Source organism: Callithrix jacchus, chromosome 4, assembly GCF_049354715.1.
Source record: "Callithrix jacchus isolate 240 chromosome 4, calJac240_pri, whole genome shotgun sequence".
Classification (NCBI taxonomy): Eukaryota; Metazoa; Chordata; class Mammalia; order Primates; family Cebidae; genus Callithrix; species Callithrix jacchus.
In genome coordinates, this window is record NC_133505.1 from 119208789 (window position 1) to 119223958 (window position 15170).

At 33.2% G+C, this 15170-nt stretch overlaps 1 long non-coding RNA gene across 2 annotated transcripts in view; it reads left to right on the plus strand.

Moving 5' to 3' along the window:
- The window catches only part of LOC144582349 (uncharacterized), a 138043-nt gene that overhangs the window by 33178 nt on the left and 89695 nt on the right, over nucleotides 1-15170 (plus strand). For both annotated transcript variants that reach the window (XR_013534883.1, XR_013534884.1), the window contains exons 2-3: nucleotides 9541-9684; nucleotides 12788-12898. This is a non-coding gene — a long non-coding RNA (uncharacterized LOC144582349). The remainder of the gene's footprint in view (nucleotides 1-9540; nucleotides 9685-12787; nucleotides 12899-15170) is intronic.

Sequence of the window (15170 nt, forward strand, 5' to 3'; positions counted from 1 at the left end):
CCGGCTTCGCCGGGCGGAGGTTCTGCCTGGTGTCCCGTGTCTCCTCTTCACTTGGGAATTTCCCCGTTCCGTGGGCAACAAAGATCAGTCTGGAAATGCAGCTCAGACTCACCTCTCCGCGGACACAGCGAGAGCTCCAATCCTGGGTTGTTCTCCCAGCACCATCTTGAGTCGAGTAATACAAATTAAATGTCATTTTATTATTAAATTATATGTTTTAGTTCAATAATATCTTTTTTATACAAAATTTAATTGAGATAATTGAATAGAGATAACAGAAATATCAGAGTAAGATGTTCTCTGTGTTTCTATTTTTATTGTACATATTTAAGGCATACAACATGATTACTACAGTCAAGTAAATTAATGTATCCATTATCTCGCAGTTACTTGCTTTTTATTCTTTTTTCTGTGGTGTAACTAAAATCTACCCCCATTAACAAATTTCCAGTATGTGATACCATATTATTAACTATAGTCCTGATGCTGTACATTAGATCTCCAGACTTATTCACCTGAGACAACTGAATTTTTGTGTTCTTTTATCTATATTGCTCCATTTCCCCAACACTGAGAACACCTCTATACTCTATTTCTATATATTTATTTTTTATAGCTTTATATTTTACACATAAGTGAGATCATGCAGTAATTTTCTTCCTTTGAATTATTTTACTTAGTATAATGCTCCCTAGATGCAACTATGTTATAAACAGCAGAATCTCCTTTGTTTAAGGCTGAATAATATTCTATTGTATGTGTATGTGTACATGTCACACCTTGGTTGTAATGAATAATGCTGCAGTGAACATGGGAGTTTATATTTTTATGAAGTAGTGACTTCACTTCACTTGGATATATGCCCAAAGAGTGATTGCTGGATCATATGGTAGATTTACCAGTTTTACACAACGGATGTACTAATTTATATTCCTATCAAGAGTGGAACTGAGATTCCTTTTTTCCACACCATTGCCAACACTTGTTATCTCTTATCTCTTTGAGAATAGCTAACCTATCAGGTGTGAGGTGTTATCACATTGTGGTTTTGATTTGGGTTTTCCTGATGATTAGTGACCTTGGACACTTTTTCATGTATTTGTTCGCCATTTATACATCCTCATTGAAGAAATGTCTATTCAGGTCATTTGCCCATTTTTAAAATCTGGCTGTATTTTGTTTTTGTTTTTTGCTATTGAGTTGGGTGAATTTCTTATATCCCACTCCATTGGCTGATATATGTTGGCTGCCATTTCATTTTGTAGATTATTTCCTTTGCTGACGTCTTTTAATTTCTTGTAGTTTCTTTAGTTTTCTGTTTTGTTTTTGTTGCCTGTGCTTTTGGGATCAGATCCAGAAAATAAATTATTGCCAAGGACAGTATCAAGAAGCATTTCCCTAGATTTTTTTCTAGGAATTTTACAGCATCAGGTTTTATGTTTATGTCTTTAATCTATTGGGAGTTCATTTTTTGTGTAGTGTAAGATAAGGGTCCACTATTATTCTTTTGCATGTGGATATCTAGTGTTTCCAACACCATTTATCAAATAGACTATCTTTTCTCCATTGTGTTTCTCTTTTCTTTCTTTTTTTTTTTTTTTAAGATAGGTTCTCACTCTGTCACCCAGGTGCCCAGGCTGTGATCAACGCTGTGATCACAACTCACTGCAGCCTGGAACTCCTGGGCTCCAGAGATCCTCCTGCTTCAGTCTCCAGAGTAGCCAGGATTGCAGGTGCACACCACAGTGCTAGGCTAATATTTTAAAATTTTTGTAGAGATGGGAGTCACACTGTGTTGTCTAGACTGGTCTGGAACTCCTAGTCTCAGAAAATCCTCCCCCTTAGGCCTCCCAAAGCACTGGGATTACTGGCATGAGTCACTGTGTTTTCTAAATGGCCTTGTTGAAGTGACCATATATACTTGGGTTTGTTTCCTGGCTCTCTATTCTGTTCCATTGGTTTATGTGTCAGGATGTCAGTAATACATAGTAGGATTTTTCTCAACAAAACAATCATACTGATATAAAATCACTCTAATTTAATTAATGACATTCTAAGTTTGTCATTATAAAGTAATTTTCTATTGAATCCAACTATTCTGCAGATGATTAGTATAAACTCAGTAGTAAATCTAAGGAAACAACTATAGAATAAGTGGACAGTGAATAAAATCAGAGGTGTCTTGGAGCAGATAATAATTTACGGCATAGAGGAGTCATTTTTTATAATTTTTAGCTTGAGATCAGAACAAAGTTGGCTCTACGAGGGGCAGTTGAAACTCTACATCGACACCTGCAGTTTCTCTGGCTGGCAGAATCACAGGTCAAAATTAAGGGCAATCATAACCAATTGAAATTAAGGGGAAAACTGTAAAGTCAAAAGAGGGATAGGAAAATTTCCCAATTTTGTATAAAATTCTGCCCCAAATATTTGACTTAACTCTGAAACACACATTCAGCTAAGACACAAACAACCTAGATAAGAGAGTAAAATAATTGAATTTAGATTTGTACTACCACCAGGAGACAGAATTTGAAGTTTGAGTTCAATCAAGTTAATTGCCTGCTTCAGGAAAAAAGCATTACTCTTTAAAGGAATAGAAAAAAATCCATAGGTTCCACAACATAGCTTTCACAATTTCTAAATATCTGAAGAATCAGAAAAAATTGTGATAAATTCTCATGAAGAATGATAAGTATAGAAGAGCAATCTTGAAATGACACATTGAAATTAGCAAACAAGTATTTACAAACAGCTGTTATAAATATACCTAAGGGCATAAAGTCAAATATGTCTGTAATGAATGAAAATGTAGGAAACATCAAAGTAAGTATTCAAAATATAAAAATTATAGAACTGAAAATACAATATGTAAAATAAAATATTAACTGGTTGGGCTTCATAGCAAAAATAAGATGACAAGAAAAATCAGTAACCCTGAGGATAGACAGTAGAAATTATTTATGTAAATGAGATAAAGAAATTGAAACAAACAGTTTCAGGGATATGTGAGACAATTTTACATTGTCTAATATATGTCTTTTGAAGTCTAAGAAAGAGAGAAGAGGGAGAATCAGACAAAGATAATTTACAGAAAATAGTCAACAATTTTCAAAACTAAATTGTTAAACCTAGAGACTCAAGAAGCTCAAAAAATTCCAAACAGAATAAATAAAATAAAGCTACACCTCAGCATGTTGAAGTAAAACTGTTAAAAGCCATTGGTAAAAATCAAATTTTAAAAGCAGCCAGAAAAATAATGACCTATTACATACAGTGAAAAATATTCAAATGATGCCTACATTTTCATTAAAAAATTGTAGATCCAGAAGACTATGAAAAATATTTAAAGTTCTGAAGGGAGCAACTGCCAACCCTGAATTCTATTCCAGCAAAAATATTCTTTAAGAATGAAAGCTATACTAAAAGGAAATTCTGCTTCCAAAAAAAATGGAGTAAATATACTTTTCCTCATTCCTTCAAGTAAATATGACTAAACATTTAAAAACTTGGGACATTGTGTATGTGTGTGTGTGTGTGTGTGTGTGTGTGTGTATACACACACACTCACATAAAATATATATAAGAAGGCTTATTATATATATTCTATATAAGAAGGCTTCATATATACATATAGATAGATAGACAGATAGATAGATAGATAGATAGATAGATAGATAGATAGATAGATACAGAAAAGTCAGGCTGGCTAGGTGTCTAGGGACTTCAGGACCCAAGGAATGACATATGGTGGTGAGGTTTCTTGGTTTCTTTCTCTTTTTTTTTTTTTTTTGCCACATATATCTCAGACATGGAGCTGAAGAAGCTGGGAACCTAGAAACATCAAGGGAAATAAACCAAAAAGCCACAACAAACAGCTCCTTTCTCTAGCTAAGGACCAGAAAATGGGCAACCTATCAAGACAAAGAACTCTTAGACAATAACCTCTCTACTCCCAACAATGCCATGGATAAAACTGGGACCTCCCTCACACCAACCAACCACAAAAAACTGAAAGAAGAGTCTAAACTCATTTTTCCCAGGCACTAGAGTCAACAACAAATTGTTACTTTTGTCCTTCCAAGACAATTTAGAACACTCAAAACATTTTAGTCCCTTTTACCTTCTCCAGCCTTTTGTGCTTGTTATCATGCATTTGAGTTATATATACATTTTAAACCTCAAAAGATATTATTGTTGTGTAGCATAATTACTCTTTGAGTTTTACCTATATATTTACATTTCCCAAGAATTTTTATAATTGTCTGTTTTTCTGTGGTTTCAATAGATATTATTTTGTTTAATCTGAAGTCTCCTTTTAGTATTTCCTTTAGCATGTATCTTCTGGTGATGAATTATTTCACTCATCTTCATGTTTGAAGTTTTTCAGCAGGTACAACATTATTCACTGTCTATAATTTTCTTTTAATACTGACAAAATATCATTCTCTTATTCTCTAGCTATGTCACCTCTTTTGAAAAGTCAACTGTCAATATTGTTATTGGTCTGTTTATGGTGATAGGGAATTCATTTGGGAGAAGGGAGCTGATTTTAAGAAATTTCTCTTTACCTTTGGTTTTTATCAATATGACCATGATGTGCTTAGACATGCATTTAATACTTGAGGTTCATAGAGGTCCTTGAATCTGCAGCTTGGAATTTGAGAAAATTCTCATGCAGATTATGTTAAAATATTTCTTTCCTATATTTTCTGTATTCTCCTCTTTTGTTTCAAATAATGTATTTGTATTTCTCTTTTAGCTTTAACTGTATTTCACATGTGTTTTCTGCTCATCTTAATTTTTAACTCCTTATTGTCTTCAACTGTTGGTCTTGATGATTCCTAGTAATCTGTCTTCTACTTTACTAATCCTTTCTTCTTCTGTGTCTAACATGCTGTTAGCTTATTTATGGATTTTATAGTTTCAGTTATAGATTTTTTCAGTTTTGAAATTTTCATTTGATTTATATATGTTTATGTATTCAATTTTGGGTTAAATTATTCATCTTATTCTTTTTGACTTATTAGTTATTTTAAAATCTATATATCTAACTCTAATGTCATCCCTGCCTACAGTTTGTCTCTTGTCTGGTTTTCTCTGGGTTTTCCTTATTTCATTCTGTATATATTTCATCCCAGATGTACATTTTGGTGTATTACAGATATTTTGTTTAAATAGGTATACAAGCTCTGAGGTTAGAGATTGATTATCTTGAATCTATTTAAGAAGTGAGATAATTGTTTACTATGTTGTAAGCTCTATGAAGATGGATTTATTTTCAGTCTGATCCCACTCTATCAAAGACTTTTAGGGGTCTTAGTTGGAGGTCTAAGGTATTTAAAAAGGAAGGCTCCTCTTCTTTGACGAAGTCAAATGGCATTTTTTTTTCCCTCCCCAGTCCAGTAAAATGCCAATATCTCTGTTTGGCCCTTTGGTCTCTCAGTAGTCATTTTTCACTTATTTATTCCCTTCTCAATTCTTTGAAGCATTGGTTTAGGCTAATTTCATGGCCTAAGAAATTGGTCCAAGAAATTGGTAGGAAAAGGCATACCAAATATGAGACTCACTTCTCTGCTGTTCCTTTGTTCTACAGGATTTGCCTGCTTTGGTAGCTCTTAATTGCAGTTTTTGTTTCCATAACCATGTGGAGCTGCTTAAAGCTTCGGGTTGTTACTGATCTAGAGAGAAAGAAGCAATGAAAAATGTACCCATCCACCTCAATACATTTTTCTTCTTCTGGTGTTATTGACCTTTCAAGTTGGGCTGTCTCTTTTGATGGCTAATGTCTGCAACTACCATGAATATTGTGTTGTCATTTTTGTTGTTTACTATCCAGTTTTTACAGGTTTTCTTGGTCAATGAGTTGGTTTGATACAAGATACTTGCCACTTTTAAAAACAGAAGTCTTAGAGCTGATGTTTGCACTTAAAAAAGTCAATATAATGAAAAAAATAATGGGAGGCTGATTTACAAAAAAAATTTATATGACAGAAAACAATGGGTTTTATTTGGCCCTAAGTAATGTAGCCAAAAGGTTAACAGTGTCAGCATAAGTAACTGTTGAAGTCAGAGAAAAGAAATATACCTGCTAGGCTTAAGGCCTAAAAATTTAAGAGTTTTCAAACCTTGATGCTAAAATGGGGAAAGATGGTTAAAAACCACATAATAAGATAAATGCTTGAGTACACGGAGTATGCTTGGTCTTATTGAGAGTAGTTATGAATAGGGGTTGAGATGGAATTAAAGAAGCTTTAAGTATTTGATGGTTTCAATGAGGAAAGTAGAAATGATCCGAATTGATATGAAGATCTAGACAATTTTGGAAAGTATTAAATTGGTGCAAAAGTAATTGCAATTAATGGCAAAACCACAATTACTTTTGCACCAACCTAACAGATATTGCCTAAACTGAAGAATATAACTTTTAACCATTTAGGCTATTCAACACAGCCCTGGGGTCTTCCAGAAAGTGTTAAGTCACTTATAATATTCAAGATTATATGAGTTGATCACAGATACTGATGTTATAAAGGACATTTCTTAAATAGGAGAATTGCATTATGACAGAAAAACAAAATTATTAGTTTATTGAGAGTGAATTATATGCCTGCTGCTATGTAAGCATCTTAAATTAAATACATATTTAATACTTATGAGTACAATACTTATGGAATACTTAAAAGTTGAGGAATTAGATCTAATTTTTATTCTTACTTTACAAGTGAGGAAACAGATAATGAGGATAAATAATTGGCCTAGTGTCAAACAGCTATTTAAGGGAGGAGGTGTGACTTGAACCCAGGTAACCTATCTCCTGGGACCACTCTTTTAGGCATCATATCACACTGTTCAAGTTAAGATTGGTTAACTTTATAAGCTGTTAAAGATCTTAAATAGGTGGAGTATAAACATGACAGTAATATTAACAATGCATAGTTTAACTTGTTTACCCTTAGAATAATGTTGCAAACAAAATAGTCACAGATTCTATGTTATTTGCTGTGCACTTGGTTTAACAAATCAATATAAAAAACAAAGGCTATGCCCTAACAAAGTTTCTTTTCTAAAGAATACATACATAAAAGCATTTAGGATACTGTAGTGATATATAAAATTTGCCAATCTGTATGTGCATGTGTGTGTATATAAAATAAATTTACCATACATGTAGCCATTTTATATCTTAATATACCCTTACATAATTCCAGTAGTAAACTTGATGGAACTTGGAAATGCTATTATTACTATTTTAATACCTACCTTGACTATCCTGTCTGATTTTTAAAAATCATTTTTAAAAGCACAATTTTAGAACTTGCTAGGCAAATGATTCTAAGGTTCTTTTTGTTATCCAAGTTATCATTTCCATAACCTTTGCCAGAATGTTCTTTCTTATTTACAACTGAAATCCTTCAGTAGAAACCAAAATATATATGCCTCTATTGCTATATCAAATGAAAGCAGGTTTCATCCATTATATGCTTGGACCTATTTGATGCCAGCCAGTTTACAAAAATTAACCTTTTCCTAAAGATGTCTTTATAATAATTTTTGTGTTTGATTTCTTATATGTTGAAGAATCTATCTTTAATTTTGCTGCTTATGATTAATATGAGGACTCACAATAGAAAGTATCTGAAAGTAGGAGTTAGATTTAAGCAAAATGACATTAAAAAGTGCTATTCTACCTCAGTACGATTATGACAGCTTGACCTCCTTAATTAACTCTATAACTACATTTCCAAGTTTCTCATAGAGTCCTTGACACAATTGTTTCAGGGTCTGTTTTAAAGCCTGTTTTTGTCTTTCATTTTAAAAAATTTCAAAGGAGTCTGGTATTTCAGAAAACTGTCAAAATGTGTTGAAACATATTTAAAAGAATGCATAGTTTCATGAATTGGCATCATTTGCGCATATTATTATTTTTTCAGGTTTTTCGCTACATATAAAGAAGGATAAGAATTATGTGTGGGGGGAAATATTATGATTGTCACAGGGTAGAGGGGATCATCCAGTATCTTTGACTTTTTTCCAGAAGAAATTAAGAGAAGAATTCATCAAATGTTAATGTTAAGAACTCAGAAACTCTGGAATGTTTGTCCAGAGTCCCAGGCCTCAGAGCAAATGCTCTTATGCTGCTGGGCTCCAGGGAAAGATTTCAGCCAAAGTCAATATGAACAGAAACTCCATCTGACTGAGACTGTGGAAACAGCTGTAACCACTTAGCTGGAAAACCACCTTAGATTCCTCTCCCAGAATATGCTGATGACATGGGAGATGGGGAGCAGGAAAGCTCTGTCAGGATCTCTCTTCAGCTGTGGTCAGAAAAAAATATTTTCTTTCCCTGAAAGCTGTAAATAGATAGGTTCATCACTGATCATAATAAACCACCATTACTCCCCCAGATTTTTTCCCCTTAATTTGCCCATGTCTCTTCCTTTCTTTGTATATTAATCAGTATTTTTTTTAAGTCATCTTTTATGTGAAGGTTTTAAAAAGATCCACTTGATCTTAGATACATCTTCTAAATGTAATTCGATAGGATTCACATTAGTATTAGAGACCAGCATGGTCTCTGGATGTTTAATCCTGATAAGCTTTCGATTTGTGAAAATATACATAATTCTTAGGTTTGAGATTTTATTTGCATCTTATTGTTCTTCATGGTAGCTTTTTTGCATGGTTCTTAGAAGAAAATAAAAGATGCTACCAGAAACAACAAATAAACCTTTTTTTCAACTTTACTGAGGTATGAACAATAAGTAAAAATTGCATATATTTAAGCTGTACAAATTGATGATTTGAGATATGTATACAATGTATATATACATATAGTGTTAAATATTCACTACAATCAAGCTAATTAACACATTCATGTTCTTACAGTGTTACTTTTTTGTGTGGTAAGGACAGTGAAGATCTACCCTCTTAGCAAATTTCACATATGCAACACAATACATTATTGTTAACTACAGGCACATTGTTGTACATTAGATCTCTAGAACTTACTTATCCTGAATAACCAAAACTTTGTACCTCTTGATCAACATGTCCCCTTATCTCCCTTTCTCCAGCTCCTGGTAACCATCATTCTGGTAACAGGGCAAAGGGGATCATCTTTGTTTCTATGAATTTGTTTCTACGGATTTGACATTTTTAGAGCTGTATGAGTTCACTTATATATGGTATCTAAAACAATAACAAATAGATTTTGACCCAGTTTGGGGAAACTGATTTTTGACCTTGTAATTACGGATTTAAAAATGATGACTAGTCTAGCTCAGACAGGGAAGAAACTTCAGAAATAGCAAGCCAAAAATTGCATTATTTTGCTTCTGAACATTCTGTATAAGATAATTACATAGCCACGGTATGGAATGTTGACATTCATATATTGACCTAGACCAAAACAAGTAAAATATATGTATACATGTGTGTGTATAAAACTTATTTTGTCTTTGTTTTAATGCTTATTTGATTATTTAAGTTCCAAAAAGATTTCATAATTTTGAGATGAATTCCATTCATTTTTTTCAGATGTTCAGTGTGTTGCAGTTGACTCCAAAAATGTTGACTTCAGCAACTAGAAAACTATACGGACCACTTTTGGGGAACTGAGTTGCTTTGGAATTTCTGAGGACCCCCACAAATGTCTCAAATGGCCAAGAAATTGAAGATGAGGTAAGTTAGGCAGGTTGATTTGAGGTAAGACATAAACTTACAGATCTAGGGGGAAGAAATAAGGTAGAAATAGATAATGACTGAGTCTGCATGGGGAATTAGTTTAAGGTGCTTAACCAAGACATAAGAATGAATCACTAAGAGAAAAAAGAGTGTCAGGAGCTTTCCCAGGAGTAAAATTATAGATTTCCCAAGGCTAGGCCACTTTCTGAAAGCCAGAAGAATTTACCCCAAGCTGCAGGACAACTGATAGAATATGGAGGTTTCAGCAGACAACATCCAATTACTAATCTCCCAAGCAACAGTGGAGTGTAGCTACCGAGAAGGATCAAGCCTCTGGCATCAAGGAGACAAAAAATCCTGGCTCTACCCTTTATTATTTGTGTGATTCTGCATAAGGTATGTGATTTCTCTAAGCCTTAGTTCCTTTGTCATTAAAATGTTGGTCTGAGAATTAAATGAGGTTCTACCTGTAAATTGCATAAGTACAGTGCTGTCACAAAATAAATATTAATAAATACATCTCTATTATCACCAGCCCTCAAAGATGCATTCGAGCAGGAATGAGATTTCAATTGTCAGGGCCACAGAAAGCCAGATAGAGTAGAGAGCACACAAATTTTCTTTCACTCACATGAAAAAAAAACAGCTGCTTCCCATATGGAAATCAGATATTTCGAATTTTTTATGTTATTGCTTTTTATAAGTCTACTGAGTTATCACCCAAAAAGGCTAAAATGCCTCTGATATAAATGTCATGGTTTTTCACTTCTTGAATAAATTGGGAATGAATAAATGTAAAAAAGAATTCTCTTAAAATAACAGAAATGCAGTTATAATTTTCTTATTAAAGTAGTTGTTGAGGGATGAATTTCATAATTATAATTAAGCAGCAATACGAATATGGACCAGAAGGTAAGATAAAAAATGGTAGCAATTGTAGCAGTGTAGAATTATAATTGTTTTCATTTGAAAATGTTTTATTATACCATATTTTATATTGTACATTTAGTTATTTTATTGATTTTATAGATCTATAATTTATGCATTAATGCATATATACTTCTATATACAATCATATGTACCCAGCACAATGTGTGAGTGTCTATATACCGAAATATGAAAAGTAGTTATGCCTTGGTGATTACAGATAGTCTTCATTTAATCATATTTTTAAACTTTTCTATGGTTATTTGTAATATAAATTTATCAGAATTAATGTTGTACTTGAAAATGATCAAAATAAGTTATACTCATGGCTAATCTGATGTTATTTAAAAATGGCAAACTCTTGAGATCCCAATCAAACATTCACAGATGAAGTTTTATTTCTCAGAGTAAAATGATTTAGGATTTTTCCTTTGAGATGAGAAAAGTCCAATAAGGTGCTTGTTTGCAATATATTGGTAAAGGCTACTAATTAAGTATAGCCTTTGTTAAATACTCATTTATTCATGTTCAATAGGAATTAAAAGTGGCCTCCAAAAGTGACATAAGTAAATGGTGAGAATGTTAAATAAGAAAATGGGATTAATTAATTAAATGCTGACCCATTTGGTATGATTTAAGTTATTCTGAGTGTTACTTCATTTCAAATCAGAAAATTTCTGACTTTCTTAAAAAATAATTTAATAATAAATAAACATTAAATTATTTGGCCAAGCCAATGTTATTCAATGGAGCTTGTTATTCCATTGAAAAGCAGGTTTGAATGGAATTTTATATTCTATAACATTCTTGAATAATCTCAGTAAATTCCACTGGTTCCTGTCAAACCTGATCTCTTCTCTATCTATAGATTATTAAGTAATCCCAGCCAATTTTTTGAGCACCATTGGGCAATTTCTAGATAGAGTCAATTAATGGAAAATATACAGTTATGGTAGTTCATGGATCCCAAGTGCGTGTCTTGAAGCTGTCTGCAAACACATTCCTCTTTTCAGGATAAAAGTGAACCTCCCAGAGCTTAAGTTTATCTCAGATTTCAGATAGTGACTATCTGAAAAAATGTTAGCCTATCTAGTACTTATGCTAAACAAAATTACTTAGCCTTTAATATCTGCCATTTGGTATAAATGGCTGTGAAAACACACATAATTTTTTAATGTTTGATTTTACTCAGAATGATTCCTCACATTACTTCTGCCTAGCAAGAAAACATCTAATTTAATGATTCATAAATTCCATGGAAATTTGCTATTCAATATGTCTGAGAAAATATTATACAAGCCTGAAAAGCCTTAGGACGAAGGTGCTACCAATTCTTTCTACACAGGCTCCGAGGGTATTATAGCGCTTTGTGGAAGCCAGTGAGCATTTCATGAGATAACAAAACAGCAGGGACCATTATTTCCAAAGAAAGTTTATCCTCATAAATTTTAGGGAGAGTCATGGATGCTAATCAAGGCCAACTCTCAAAGCCAAGTGTAGTTGGCCTTCATCTGCCACATGATTCAGTACAGCTGTTTTCAAAGGGAAACTAGAGGCATGTAATTTGTTCTCATAGGATTTGGATTCTACTTTATTTATTTATGATAGATCTTTGGGTTTAAAGGTTATATAACCACATGTTTATAATGGTACTCATTAATTGACCACATAATTTATCTATTACTGACCATGCAAATAATTTTTAGGGATTATTTCAACAAAAAATTTTAAAAATATCTTTAATGCTATACAATGTAAGTACTCCAAATGCCTTAAATTGGATCATGCAGGAAACCACAGAAATCACATTATTTTGCATTTTGGCTTTGGAAACAAGCCACGCTTTGAGTACACTCAGGAAGAATTAGCAAAACTGATCCTGCCATAAACAATACAACCCAAAGAGTTCTTTCCTGAGACTGAAATTTTTGGCTCGGAAGAGAGAAGGATGGTGAAGAATACAGCTTAGGAGGTGATCTAGCTGAGAAAGGTGAGAAAAACACTGAAAAGAAGGCAAGTGCTTTTGCTAACTGGACCTAAGAATAAAATGTTAGATAATGCAGGCTTATGAAAGGCTGTGTCTTCCAAACAAATATTTTGGTTTCAGAATGATGTAAAGTTTGAATAATAACAGTAAGTTTCCACGATTATTAAAACTACTCTCTTTCCACAGTTGCAGTTGGATTAGAGTCAAAAGTTCCAGAGCAGCAGTCCCAAGGAAGAAGAGTATGCAGAAATGAGGCATTTGGCTGCTTAAGAAATCAAAAGACAGACACAAAAACAGGTTTGAATAGAAGTCCACATTCCAACAAACTCGTTTTCTTCACTATCTCACTATCTTTTGTGGAGATTCAAAGACATAGGATTTTTTACTTACTGCTTGTAAAAAAAAAAAAAATGGTAAAATAAGATAAAATTGCGACTATTTTTTTCTCAGAGCTTTAGCAAAATGAACTTTACTTTCTAGATGTTATCTGTGGAGTTTACTCCCATATTACAATGAATCCAATTTAATATCACTCAAAATGTTCTTGGTGACTTTTATTCAGCATCACATTCTGGGTCTATTGAAGTACAGAGAAGACATGTTTTTTCTTTTTCTCCTTTTCCTTTTTCTTGTTTCCATCTTTCTAACTTTCCTTTTCTCTTTCTCCTTTTCTTTTTTTCTCTCTTTCTTTGGCCATAGTGCTAAAGTATTCTTTTTTTTTGCTATGCTTTTGTTTAAATCAATTTTGGCTTTATGTAAAATTTAATCCCTTTCCTTTGATATGTAGCTATTCATCACCAAAGAGGATTAAAAAGAAACACAAAGAAATGTTTTCCAGCTATAAATAGAAATTCCAGAAGTGTAGTGAAGGCATCATAATAGTAATCACTTATCCCCACCAAGCTGTGACAAAACTGAGATAGGTGTCTTCAGTAGTGGAGATGTGTTTAGTAGTTGATTCAATTAGTTTATAGTCCAGTTTAGTAAATCTAGACATTAGCGATATACAGCTGTTTCTCTTGGCTCACCATCTGTGCATGGAAGGTTTACTCACCACACCTCTCGGTGTGAAGCAAGTCGGACTCAAGTAACCTTCACTCTTTGTGCTTATGACAGTTTGCTTTTATCATATAAAATATATTTAGAAAACAAAAGAACAGTTAAAAATGGAATTCTGTAAAAAGATAACCAGGAAGATTATTGTTAGATGGCCAGTCAAGCCAAATAGCCAATTATAATCAGTAGGGGTGTAGCACTATGGCCATGCTCTGGACAGCTGGCTTTAGAGAAAGTGAAGCACATTGGTTAACAGCATACTCCATAGGGATTCAGTGGCAGCTCTTTTTCTTAATAGCTACATTGGAACAAGTTCCCAAAATTATCTGTGCCTTAGTTTCTCCATCTATGAAGTGACAATAATAATAACGCCTCATGCATTCATTGTGAAGGCCTTGCAAAATAATACACACTAAGCAATAGTGTTGGACATTCATGTGCACTCCACACATATTACCTAGCATATCATTGCTATTATTTATAAATACTTGATTATGCTTTTTTAGTTCAAAGGCAAAGAGATGTAAGAAATAGTTCAAACAGAAAGGTATGGAAAAGGCATGTGACAGGAAGAATATTTCTCTGGTGATACAGTAAAATATACTTATTAAGGGTGATTCTCATTTTACTTTTTAAATTTTGTTTCTCTATTAGTGCCTTCTAGATGAGAACAAATTTTTTTAAAAAACAACTGAAGCAACAATGTAGAAAGCACATTTTCATACTGCATAACACAGAATATTTATGTATCTTTCATTTAAATATCTGAAAAAGTTTCTTATTTTTAAGTGTTTTCCTTGAACAATTATATTTCAAAAACATAGGGTTTTTTTTTTTTTTACTTTTGATTTAGATTGTTTTGTATTTGTGGAATCCAAATGATTTGATGAATTCTGGTACCTTCAAGGTACAACATTCCCTTAAACTAACACCTAGTCCAGAGCAAGAACCTAAATGTCTTCAATTCTATGAAAGTTGAGAAAGGTGAGGAAGCTACAGAAGAAAAGTTGGAAGCTAGCAGAGGTTGGTTTGTAAGTCCTAGGATTTAAGGAATAAAACTGTCTCTGTAAAGTAAAAGTTTAAGGTAAAGCTGCAAGTGCTGTTGTAGAGACTGCAGCAAGTTATCCAGGAAGATCTAGCTAAGATGATTGATTGTTGAAGGTGGCTATAATACACAACAGGTTTTCAATGTAGATGAAAAAACCTTCTATTGGAAGAAGATGCCATCTAGAACTTTCAGAATTACAAAGGAGAAGTCATTGCCTGGCTTCAGATCTTCAAAGGACAGGCTTACTCTTTGGGGAGGGGCAAAGGCAGCTCACGACTTTAAGTTAAAGCCAAGTTCATTTGCCTTTCTGAAAATCCTAGGGCCCTTAAGAATTATGCTAAAGGTACTCTACGTGTTTCCTGTAAATGGAACAATGATCCCTGGATGACAGTATATTTGCTTACAGCATGTTTTACTTAATATTTTACTTAATATTTTAAGCCCACTGTTGAGACCTACTGCTCA